The 12,896-nt window shown below is 45.1% G+C and overlaps 1 pseudogene; it reads right to left on the reverse strand.

Moving 5' to 3' along the window:
- Nucleotides 1-2,744: 2,744 nt before the first annotated feature.
- Nucleotides 2,745-3,728, reverse strand: LOC142591503 (uncharacterized; annotated as a pseudogene).
- Between the last annotated feature and the right edge of the window lie 9,168 nt (nt 3,729-12,896).

Consider the following 12,896-nt stretch of genomic DNA (forward strand, 5'->3'; position numbering starts at 1 on the left):
GGCATCAGAGACGGACGAGTTGATTGGCGAACACTAAGACAGCAACGCTTGCGGAGTCGGCGAGAACACCGACTATGATGAAGATCCGACACTCATCGAACTCGGAAGAAACGTGCGACGACAAAAATCTGTAAGAATGCTCCTTTCCAATAGCAGTGCAGCCATAGGCTAGGGTTGCCTGACTTTCGCATAGAAAAAGCCTAGGACTATCGTAGACAGGGATAAGAACATGTTTGGGTTACATAAGTGTTACCATTCTTTCATTGAGTTTTCTTTTTAGTCAATTGAGTTTTGAGTTTTTGAGTTTTGAGTGTAATTAAAATCTGTTTGCTGTGCTGCCCTGCGTCTCCCAACCCCATCTTTCGTAACATCCACACGCCCCCGAGATCACTGACATACGACAGTCATACAGCTAAATCGCAATGCGGTCAACAGGATCCGCGCCGTCCTTCCTGGCAACAACTACCTAAACCTAAGTTTGTTGCTGACGACCGTAACTGGCCTGCGCTATCTAACCAGCGACAGACGCAGACTACGCCCTTACAGGTAAGTGGCACAGCTCTCCCAGAAACTGCCCCCACTCCGCAGCCCTCGCCATTGCGCGCAGACCTTCTGTCAGAGGAATTAGATGCACGTATTCGTCGCATCGTCCAACAAGCGATCGAATCAACTATCGCAACTATAATTACTGAGCAGACACAACGCGCCATTCTGACCGCTCTAACCACTTAGCAAACCAATTTGCGCAAATTTACACCTGCCTCCAACATATAGAGGACACTATGCATCCACACAAACGCCCCCATCTCCCATAACGCTTCTGAATCACAACATGGCCACTAACTCTAGGCAAACACCTCCGATCCTAACCCCACCATCCCCATCTCTCACGATATGGCAATGGAACTGTCGTGGTTTCAGACGCAAGAAACAGCATCTCCTGCAACATAGTTACGGAGCAGTGGGGCATAGTGTGACTAGAACAAAGACGACGATTTGGCGAAGCGAGCGTGCGGCTGTTGCGGGTAGCCATCTTGCGCATCCAGCGTTGCTGCAATTTGTGAATATCCGTAAATACAGTTTCGCTTGACTATTTCTGCCCTGTGGCAATATGCTATTCATGAAAACAGAACCGGACATTCTTGTGTTGCAGGAGACTCACGGTGCCTTTCCCCTCGCTGGCTATGAACATTTTATTGCCCCTATAGTATTACATACAAGTAACGGGGCACGTCAGACCCACTTAATCCTACAGTGACGGTAACTTACATCCCTTTACATCCTTACATCCTTTCCCACAATCCAACTCGACACTACGTATTAGGGCATCCCTCGCGCTCACATGCAACAGCACCCTTTACTTTACGTCCTCTTAGAGTGGGTGCCGGGCCATCAGGGAATACAGGGAAATGAGCGTGCTCACTCCCTCGCTCGTGAGCCTAAAATACCGAGCGCTCCAATTTCATGGCCCGACACCTATTGCTCCAGAATGCACCGCGCTGAACACCGCAAGCAAAGCCGCGCTAGTATGCGCGAACTGCACCCATCTGCATGCACCCTTCCGGCCCCCGATCCCTTCTTTAACCGCCTCAGGGTGACATCACTCGTTGGCATGGCGGAATACCGTCTCCAACTGACGCCGAGATCGTTGCCATACCGGAAGCCATTACTATTCCCCCTCACTCCACACCAACCATTACTGTTCGCCCCTTCGTTCTTTCACAAACAACATACTGTGATGTTATTGGGTGCAGGATCACTCCAGGAAGAGGTAGAAGCAGCACGCAGAAGCTCAAACACACATCAGACTTGTATTGACGCACTTAACAGATTGAAAACGGCATACACACGCGACAGTTCCCCAAAATACCTTCTAGACAACATGCAGCTATATATATATATATATATATATATATATATATATATATATATATATATATATATATATATATATATATATATATATATATATTCGTCAAATGTAATCTGCCTACAGTTCAGGCGGAAGCACGTGTCGCCGTGCCGGAGACGTCGTGGAACCGATGTCGGCCAGCAGGGTTGGCCAGCAGGGTCGGACCGCCTCGCGGAGCTCAGGTGGCCCTGCGCCACAGTCGATATACCGGAGCCTCCGCGTGCCCGGTTCCCTCCGCCGGAGTTTGCGCACTCGGGGACCCACAGCAGCAGCCACCGGCTCACGTCCACGGCTGGCGGGGTAGCCCTGTGGCCGCTCACCGGAACGCTCGTTCAGCCAGGCTCAGAGCCGCCAGCCCTCGTGGACCAGTTGCCCAACGGAAGAACTGGGCGAGGTAGCCTCTCAGCTGGTGACAGCTGAGATTCGGGCGCAGACGCAGATTGCTTCGGGCGCAGACGTAGTGACGCGGGCGGCGATAGCTCCTATGGGCCGGCCGCTCATCGAGGAAGCTCTGCCCTCGAACGCCGAACCTCGCGCACTGCTCACGCCACGGGACACTCTGTCTCGCGCCACGCTTTTCACGCGACAGCGCTAAGGAGCTCGTGTCAGAGAAAAACTGGTGTCGTCGGCGTCGGCGGCGTTGGCAGTGAACGAAAATTCCCGGAAGGCAATTCATAAATGAAAATAACTTGCAAGATGGGCTGGGTGGGAATCGAACCAGGGTCTCCGGAGTGTGAGACGGAGACGCTACCACTCAGCCATGAGTTTTTTTTTCTTTATTACATGGAAAACAAAACTGAAAGTGTATTACAATGTTGACACAACTACACACTTAAAACTCAGGCAAACACACACTTGCATCCAACAAGTGCATCCAGTCTGGCGGAGAGTCCTGCACAGTGTACACACTTCTTACATAGGCAGCACTTTCACGAAAGAAGGATTTTGTAGATCGTGGGCTTTCGGCATGGCGATCACACAGTCTACTTCTTCACAGGCTATATAAGCCAAGTACTATGAACATGTCATAGCGAGGACCACCCGTAACCTTAAACGGCAGAAACCTAATTGAATATGGAGTCATGTCAATGTCCTTTTTAAGCTTCCGTTGGAGAATGTCCCAAAAAAATACAGCGTCCCTGCAGTCTATGAAGCAGTGATCTATGGTTTCGGCACGTGGACAGAGTCGACAGTTTGTTGACCACGGCACAAAGCAACCCCTTGAATTCAACCAAGTTTTAACAGGGAGTGTTTCTGAATGTAATTTAAAGAAAAATGTTTTTGCTCCAGGAGGTACACACATTTTTCGGACGCGCTTAAGTACATATTGATAAGGTCGGCTTAAATAAGGTGCACAATACAAAGCATCTGGGAAAATAGAATCCACCAGTGCCACAGAAATTGCTTTTCGACTGGCAGTGAACACGTACTCCAGGCTGAATCTAACTTTCAAGAAAATAAATGTGTCAACAACCTCCTTGAGAAAGCCCCAAGAAGCCTGTGGGACATCTTTGACATTTGATGACACTACTATATTAGGAACATAATGAACTAAACAGAGTTGCAACATTTCACGCCAAAACGGATGGTCACTGTCTCGAAAGAAAAACAGGTGAGAAACAATTTGCCTGACAAAGAGGTGGACTAATCCTAGACCACCACGTTCAAGGGGGAGGAACAGATTGTCGGGCCGCATCGATTCACAACTCGATCTCCAAATAAATGTTGCAAATACGCGATGCAGTGCCTGAAGGCGAATTCGTGAACAGTGCAGTACTTGCAGCACATACATAAGACGGGAAGCTAAGAACACGTTTCACACTTCAGCACGAATGAATATTGACAAATTCCGCCCTCGCCATGAATTCACTTTACGTTGAATTTTGCCAACTTCTCCCGACCAATGAGCGTTGCTATTTTTATACTGTGAGAGAGGCACACCTAAATAACGCAGATCCTCTTTCCATTGAATGCCTGCGTAATGTGATGGCATTGTGGTTCATAATCCGAACCAAAAACCTGAACATTTTTAAAAGTTAACGCTTGCACCAGACGCCGCACAAAATTATTCTGTAATTGCAAGAGCAGTCTTGTGGGGATGCGCGACTCTCACGCATCCCCTGATATGCTGTTTTCCCGCACGGCTCGCGTGGCCTGGCGCCCGCGGCGGTCGGAGTGGTACAAGCGCGGTGCGAGAGATGGCGCGAGTGTCGCGCCGCGGCGGGGTTACTCAAAGCCACCTAGAAAAAAATGTAAGGCCTCCGCACGCCGGTGTGACGTCACGCTAGTCGGATGGGCCGGACAGTCGACGCCGTCGGCGTCTCCGCGCCTAGGTTCGTTGCGCTTGCAGTGTGTCTCTTTGCGCGTCGCGGATACTATGGCATGAGAAAATTAGTGCTGTCCTTAAAGTGACAGCAACCTATAAATTCAGATGCTTCGTTTCCAAAGCAAGACACGTATAGCTGACGCAAAAAATAAGGGGGAGCCGCTGGTTCACCGCAGTCAACACCACCATAGAAAGCAGCATTCTTTCATACCTTCCTTAGATTACTTGATTGGCAACATTTTTGTTTTTTGCGTGTATCGCAACACGACCTGCCTTATTGTGCTTGTGATGTTTGGTCGTGACTAAGACAAGCAAACTGCATGCTGCTTAGTCACTCAACTTTAGACGGAACGAAAGAAAGAGGAAAACTGCATATTGAAGACACAGAATATACTTTATTCACAAATGATAAGAACTGCATTCAGAAACAAACATTTTAAATCTTCCATATATAACTATCATTCTCACTCTTGCATTGCGTAAAACAGTCCTCGCTAGACACACGAATATCGAGGTTAATTTTATTGTGAAAATTTTATCATTATAGGGTCACGCACAACTAATTCTCAAATAGAATAAGCTTCCGTCTTTGTTGTGCCATTTCTTGTGGTTATTTTATTTCCACCCGCCTTGTTTGCAGGCCTTATTGGTCTTCATAAAATACTGAGATAATGGTGAAAAGTAAGTAAAAAACGAGAGGCCTACTCTCAGTCCTAAAGGAAAACATGCAATTAATGGATTGCGGTAGCATGAAGAGTTCGAATCATAAACAGGTAGCACAATACACTCAAATAACATTTGAATTGGCCAAAATGCAGGGTTTAAATTTTGATAATGTAGGCAAATAAGTCCTAGCTACGCCACTGCTAGGTTTCTTTTTACAAGGGTTCTGTCAACACAAACATACGTAGATGTTCAACAAAACAGAGCTTCATGAATAAAAAATAAATAATGAGAAACATCTCAGGCCTTCAAGGTCTGCAATTTTCGGTCGTTCTTGGCGTTGCGTAATTTGTCGTTTTCTGTGCGGCACAAGTTGTTCAGCAGTGTATTCGCTGCAGCACTTACAACATGCCCCATTACCTCCTGTGCAGGATGACCGAATTCACACACATCGACATCCTCAAAGTCATGAAGGGTAGCGAACACAAGGCCGACAAGAGTATCTTTCTGCCTAGGAAGGCTGATAAATCGTACGGCATATTCTGGTGTCCTGAGCTTGTCCAATATAATTTCAGTAAAGAGTACAGCATTAACTACAACTGCTCGTGGAAACTTGATTAGGCCAATTTACAAAAACGGCAAAAGGCAACAGTACGAAAACTACAGACCTATAGCAATCTTGCCGACATTGTCGTGTGTTCTAGAAAAGCTTATGCACAAGAACATGGTTTCCTTTTGCGAAAAGTTTCATCTGTTGTCTAATTCACAGTATGGGTTTCGTAGCAAGAAAAGCACAATCACACTACTAGAGGACTTTGCAGACGTAGTCAACAGTGAAATAGATAAAAATAAGATAGTAATTAGTCTTTTTTTAGATCTGAAGAAAGCTTTCGACACGTTAGATCACGATATACTCCTTGATAAATTAGCTCAAATAGGATTCCGCGGGCCTTTCATAGAGGTTTTTAAAGACTACTTCAAAAATCGTTATCAGGTCGTTCGAATTCAAAATATAGACAGCGAGTTAATACACATAAAGCATGGAGTCCCACAAGGATCCGTACTAGGCCCGCTACGTTTTAATTTGTATGTGAACGATTTAGCCCATCTAGCGCTAAACTCATAGATATACCAATTTGCGGATGATACTGCTTTAATATTACCCCATGACAATGTTAATGAATGCGTTACTTTGATACAGGACGATATATACAAAATAATGGCATGGTTTGAGAACAACTGCATATTTGTGAACAAAGCAAAAACACAGTTAATCTGCTTTCACAGCCCGCACAAAAAAGTGCAGCTAACTGCACATCTATACCTGCATAGTGAATACTGCATTGGATGTACTTGCCAAAGTATGCAGTACGCCACAAAAATAAAGTACCTTGGTGTTATTTTCGATGAATATTTCTCATTTGTCCATCACATACAATATGTAGCTAAAAGACTCCGAGCAGTATGTGCAGTCATGTACAAAATCAGATCAGTATGTGACGTTCGGTTAAGAAAACTCACATATAAAGCTCTAGGGGAAACCATATTACGATATGGCATTACGATCTACGGACTTGCTTCGCCATATAGGCTAAACGTGTTAAATAGAATAATACAAAAAATAACGAATAATATAGCATACGGAACAAACAGCAATTCCACCGGCCACAGTGAGCTGATGGCAGAACATAGTATATTTGATGTTAAACAACTTTTTCTCTCCGTGATACTTACGAAGCATTATTTTGATGAATCATTTAAAACAAAAAACGTCAAAACCCGCGATCTGCGCAAGACTGAAACATTCGTTCGTGCTAAAGCATTCACGAACTACGGTAAAAGAACGCGATCATTTTATGTACCGTTCTACTTCAATAAAACACAAGTTCCCAAAGTATCATCATTCAGGAAAATAAAAGATTTTGTGCGTCACACGGTTCTGACAAGTGACTGGGAATAGCAGAGGCAAAATATGTGGCAGGAATTTTCTGATGAACTTTCGCTAGCAATTGTATAAAACAGACTAGAGCATTGTGTTCTTTCTATGTGTATTTTGTTCTTTTTTTTTATTTTCCAATAGTGTTTGACGATTGCTACTTTTCCAACACATTGACTTCTGTATATGATGAAATATAGGGATGCGCTGTACATTTATTTTGCTGCTGTAATCTCGTAACAATATGTATTTGCTTAAACTATGGCTCGTGCAGGAACAAATACAAGAAATTAGACGAGCGATGAAGGAACAGGGTGAGGGCATGGAAGTGAGGAGGGTTCGAAAATGTGTCCTTGTGTTGTGCCTTGTTGAAGGCAAATACACAGTGGTCCGCATAAAAGCATCGGTGCTTTCGCGGACTACAGGCTACTACTTGTGGTGCATACAAGAAATGTAATTTTGCTATTGTACATTTATTTTTTCTTCTTTCCTATTGTTCCTCTGTTCTTGGCCCAAATCGCACAAGACTGTGCGATTTGGGCCAGAGCACTGCCCAGTCCCGCTGAAAAGCGTCATTGCTTTGGCGGGCTGAGAAAATATTTGACTGTATGTTTTATGTCCTAATAAAGAAGAATAAGAAGAAAAGAAAACAAAAACAAAAAAAAACCTTCAGGCCACCCCTTGTCATCTTCGTGATCAATGCATTCTCAGGGTCATCTAGATCGACGTCTTGCATCACAAGGCTTTCACTGCAAGATGCGCATGTCAGCTTTTTTAGAGCTGCATGGGCACAATAGCCGGCAACATAGGTTAGTGCCGGTAGCCTTGACGTTTTTTTCTCAATGTCGGAGTCGGTCAGAGTGACTTGAAACTGGCCGTTTCCTGAATGTACACTTGTCTCCAACGTGTTCGTGCTCAGTGGTAGTAGAATGTCCAAATCTGGCAGGTCCAGAACCTTCTGCAAACGCAATTTGTTTTCAGATTCATATATCTGCCCTATAGACACGTGGTAATTGGCACCAGACAATTGCCGGTACTTTCCAAAGCGATCCTCTAAGCTATCAGTTTGAAATTTGCCCAAAAGAACATACTCGAAATGAAGCTCTCTGAGACAGTATATGGCAAGTTTGTGCAAGGCATGGGTAGTGTGGCTGAAAGCTAGCTATGTGCGTTTCACGTGTCAAGCGGCCATTGTCATGTTCGAGGCTTCTCCAGTGATCAAGCCATTGAACTATTCTTTCTAAGAATTCTAGTTGAGGACATGACGATGAAACTATTGGACCTTGCAATTGATCTCGCAACCGCTGTCCTTTTCTTGGCGTCTTGACGTTAACAATGTTCCACCAAGTCAAAATGGTGTCCACATATTGAGAGGTTTCCTTTGCATGCTGGAACGTTGCAACACTGAGAGCAGCAACAGTAGATGAGTTCAAAATCTTTAAGGCCAGTTTAACGTTCTGCCGTTCCATGTTTGAGGGGTTCAGTGCCTTCAAAGTGAGCGTTGGTGCTAGCTTCAAGAGCTCATGCTTTTCAGCTTCGTGCAGCTGGCATAATACCTTGAAAGATGCTGTAAGTATCTTTGGTTCAGCCTCATCACTCTTCGATTCAGGAAAGTACATGCATTTGCAAATGTTTTTTTGATTCAGCCAGTTATTTCTTATACACTTTAGTATGTGAACTGGGCCCTCCACCACAAAAAACAGGGGTCGTGATGGGTCAGCAGGATGCTGGTAAACAATGCTGACACTTGCCGGCTTAGCGAAGTAGGACATGGCTTTTCTGTTTATGGAGTTATTGTCCGAGATCACTGCGATTATTCTAAAACCAGATGCCTCTAGATCAAGAACAATCTTCCGAAGGAAGTCGTGCAGCGCCTTAGCATCGATTTGTGCCACAGGAAGGATGTGTACAACATCCTTGTTTGAAGAAAGCAGGCTCTGTATCATAAATACGTGGGCAGTTTTTGCTGCAGTTGATGAATTTACCGCAGCACCAGTAACCAACCCAGCCTTGTAATAAAAGAATGATTGAAGGTGAATCTCATCAATCATTAACGTTACAGTCTTTTCATGCTCTTTATATGTGCTTACAATACGCTTTGCATAGGAAAGAAAGCTACATTCTTGCTGCTCCGTTTCAGGGCGTACATCGTGCGATGAACACAGTCTTCTGATCGTATCAGGATGCGGCATCTTAAGCTTCATCGAACTTCTCAGGAATCTATATGCATGAGGTGAAATTGTGAACAAAAGGCTAGCAAAAACCAATAAATCGGGGGGATATCGGCCAGCATCATTCAAAACAAGATCAACTTGACTCTTCAAGAATTTAAGCACTTCCAAATGCCATTCTTGCAACTCGCATGCGAAAAATTTTCCACTTACTTCCTCTAGCAATGTCGAAACCAATGTCAGTAGATGACGGGCCTTTTCAGAACGCTCAGTGCTGATATCCTTACGTGTCTGTTCGATCATGTGTAACACACTTTTCAAATCTCTCAAGTCGCACAGCTTTTCAGGAACTAAAACATCACCACACTTCCTCACACCCGTTTCACCAAAAAATACTTCGACGCGCAGGTCTGTGGACACGATCACCGAAGTACGGACTGCAGGAGCAGATTGAAGTGACAAGTTCAAAAAGAAAACCTTGGAGCCCTTGTTCAAAACTGTCCAGAAGTCCGAACACTGAAAGCTTGGCAAGGCCTTCAGCAAGTCCGCAAAGGTACCAACCAGATTTTTGGCGTCCTCTTCTGCTTGGGTTTGCTGAGAAAGGATTATTGCTTTTTGCAAATATGTGGCTTCCAAGCGCGCTCTTTTGGCAGCCGGCGCTTCTCGAACGCACACTTGCGGACGCGATAAATAGGCAGGGCAATTGGGAAACAAGCTCGGAACTGCAGTTTTCTTCAGGCGGATGTTTTTCATGGCAACTTCGACCACTTTTCCTGTCTTGACGTCCGTGTAAGATGTCGTCTTCAAGTAATCCGATGGCAAGAAATGCTTTTCACAGAGCTGAAATAAAAAAAACAAGCCGTTACAGGTATGAAGCTCGACGAAAATGTTGAATTTACAAGCGCGTCGACAGGTGCAGAGACCCATCTATTGTGCACGCGTGCACGGATGCATTACGCACTATGCTGACGAAACCTATTCGTCTGGAAACCCAGAATAACAATAGAGAGAAGAAATACTTACCACTGTGTACTTCGTTGGCGAGAAGTCCTTCCGAGGAACTGCTCTCGTCCATGCTTCCCGAGTGGCTCGGTCAGATGGGAACTTGTGCACTCGGACACTTTGTCCTCCGTCATAATTGAACTTGCAGTTTGGTGCGCAACAACAGCCAGGCATCGTTGCGCTTCCGTGTACGACGAACCACGCACAATCGAAGAAAAGCAATCGCGTTTACGGTGCAGCATGCCCCACCAAAGCCACCAAGCAAATGCTCCACGCGTTGCCGCTCTAGCGTTGCAGCCACGGAGAAAATTTGTTTTCAGAACTAGAAACGCAGCGCTCCCCCATCCACCGCTACCATCCGACTCTCGTCACGTATAGACAGGGGAGAGGAGATGATGCGGTGGCCTTACATTTTTTTCTAGGTGGCTTTGGGTTATTCGGGCGCCGAGAGAGAAGGCGCTCGCTTTTTGGGTTCGGGAAGCAAGCGGGACGGACATGCCGTGCTGCGCGTGCGCCGACCCATGCTTCTGCGAGACCGTCTCGCGTGGCCGCCTTGGACACCGTCCGCGTGATCGTACACGCGAATGACCAGGCGTTGGTATCCAGCATGGGGCGAACATATTCGTTCGCTATGCGGTCGCGGTAAGTCGGACTTCTAGATTTGTCGCGCGCCCATCGGCATGTTTTGTGGATAGCAACTCGGCTAGCAGGCATTGATCTATGAAAGGTGCAATAAATGCCCTTGTGATTGTTTGCACTACTGTGTTGTCGTTCCTTTGTCCCAAGAGTACGAGAGGAGAATCCCTCAGTCTTTACACTCTTTTTATCGGTACAAAAAATGGCCACGTCGGTCTGCGTACGCAAGAACCCGAACCTCATTAGTCAGTAATTTAAACCCTTGGAAATTTTGTTCTTTAAGAATGCTCATACAAAGTGGCTCTAAATACAAGCAGAACAGAAGCGGTGACAAAGGGCATCCTTGTCGTACTGATGATAAAAGCCTAATCGGATCGGAGAGAGAGCCATTCACTATCAGTCTCGTTGATCCATTAGCATAACATATCCTGACACTTCTAAGGAGCCGAGATCCGATATTTATATGCTCTAGTACAGTAAACATGAATGAGTGATTCACCCTGTCGAACGCCTTAGCCAGATCTAGCTGCACCATTGCCACCTGTCTAATCCCCTCAGCTGCACACTCTAGCACCGATCTCGCAACATGAATGTTCGTCTGAATGGACCGGCCCCTGATGCCACATGTTTGATGATCACCGACCACAGATCTTATTACAACTTGCAAACGGTTAGCTAATACCTTAGCAAAAGTTTTATAATCCACATTGCATAAGGAGATAGGCCGATATTCGTCAACTTTTTGCAATTTAGTCTCATCATCGCTTTTAGCTATAAGGATGACGTGTCCTTCGTACATTGTGGCGGTTAGGTACCCTACTTCAAAGGCCTCACGGTATACCTGAAGTAATAGTGGCGATAAGAGGGAACGAAAACACTGATAAAAATCGGCAGTAAGGCCATCCGGGCCGGGCGTCTTGCCCTTCGCTAGCGAATCAATGCATGCAGTTACCTCATTAATATCAATGTTTTCATTTGTATAATCGTAACCAACCTGACTTAACTGGGGCAGCAACGAAACAATTTTTTTGGCAGCATCTGTATGCAATGGCTTATGGTCTCGAAATAGTTTTTGATAATGTTCAAAAAACGCTTTAGTTATTAGAGTAGGCTCATTAATAATGATTCCACCATACTCTATCTCTAGTATTTGTTTCGACAGCGCGTGTCGGCGTTCATCACCAAGGGCCCTACTGCAAGGCTGTTCTTCCAGGAAACGCTGCTCTCGCGCACGCACTAGTGCACCTCTGTATTTTTCTGCGTTCAAAGTTTGTAACTGTGCCTTGACCTTATAAATATTATCAATATATTGACCCAGATGCAGGCATTCAAGCTCATGCAATTCACTCAGTTTATACAATGCTTTGTAATTATTCTTTTTTTCAAAGGCCAATATTGATTATTTTTCGATAGCTATCATATTAACTTCCTGTTTGAATAATTCCCACACAGCAAAGAGTGGCAAGTCGTTGCGGCATGACACATGAGCTATAAGCTCAGTAACACGCTTTAAGAAGCACTCACGCGAAAGTAACTGGTTATTAAACTTCCACAGCTACCAGCACATACGCCAACTTTGGTAACGACGGCTGCCAAACGATGCTGACACTAGGCAATGGTGACTAAAGAATATAGGGTGCACAGTGTAGCCATAAATAAGAGGTAGCGCGTTAAGTGAAACATAAATTCGGTCAAGCCTTGCATGCGAGGTACCCTGGAAGTGTGTATATCGACATCCCGTCTCCCCCCCCCCCCCTATGTCCACAAGCTGATAATCACATATCAGGCGTTGCAAAGCATCACTACTTCGATCGTGTCTCAGCTTCAGTGACGTACGATCTTGCGCGTTACATACACAATTAAAGTCTCCGAAGAGGACAAATGCACGATCAGTACAAAACTGATGTTCTAGAGATAAGAAGGAACACTCGCGTTCACGTAACTTGTTCGGGGCATAAACACACATAAATCTAAAACTCGTGCCACTGATATCAATATCGCAACAGATTAGGCGCCCTTCCCTATCTGTAAACAAATGTAGCAAATCACATTGTAAATGTTTGCTAACAAATAACATACAACCTGCGAAAACGCCTACTGCATGGCTGACGCAAACATTATAGTCAGATAGGAATGGAGATAGAGCTACTTCTGTGTTTTCGTCGGATTCAATCTTTGTTTCTTGGATAGCAGCAATATCTAATTTTCTATTGCGTAACAAATGAAGAAGCTGCACTTGCCGTCGTTTAC

Source organism: Dermacentor variabilis, chromosome 1 (genome assembly GCF_050947875.1).
Source record: "Dermacentor variabilis isolate Ectoservices chromosome 1, ASM5094787v1, whole genome shotgun sequence".
Taxonomy (NCBI): domain Eukaryota; kingdom Metazoa; phylum Arthropoda; class Arachnida; order Ixodida; family Ixodidae; genus Dermacentor; species Dermacentor variabilis.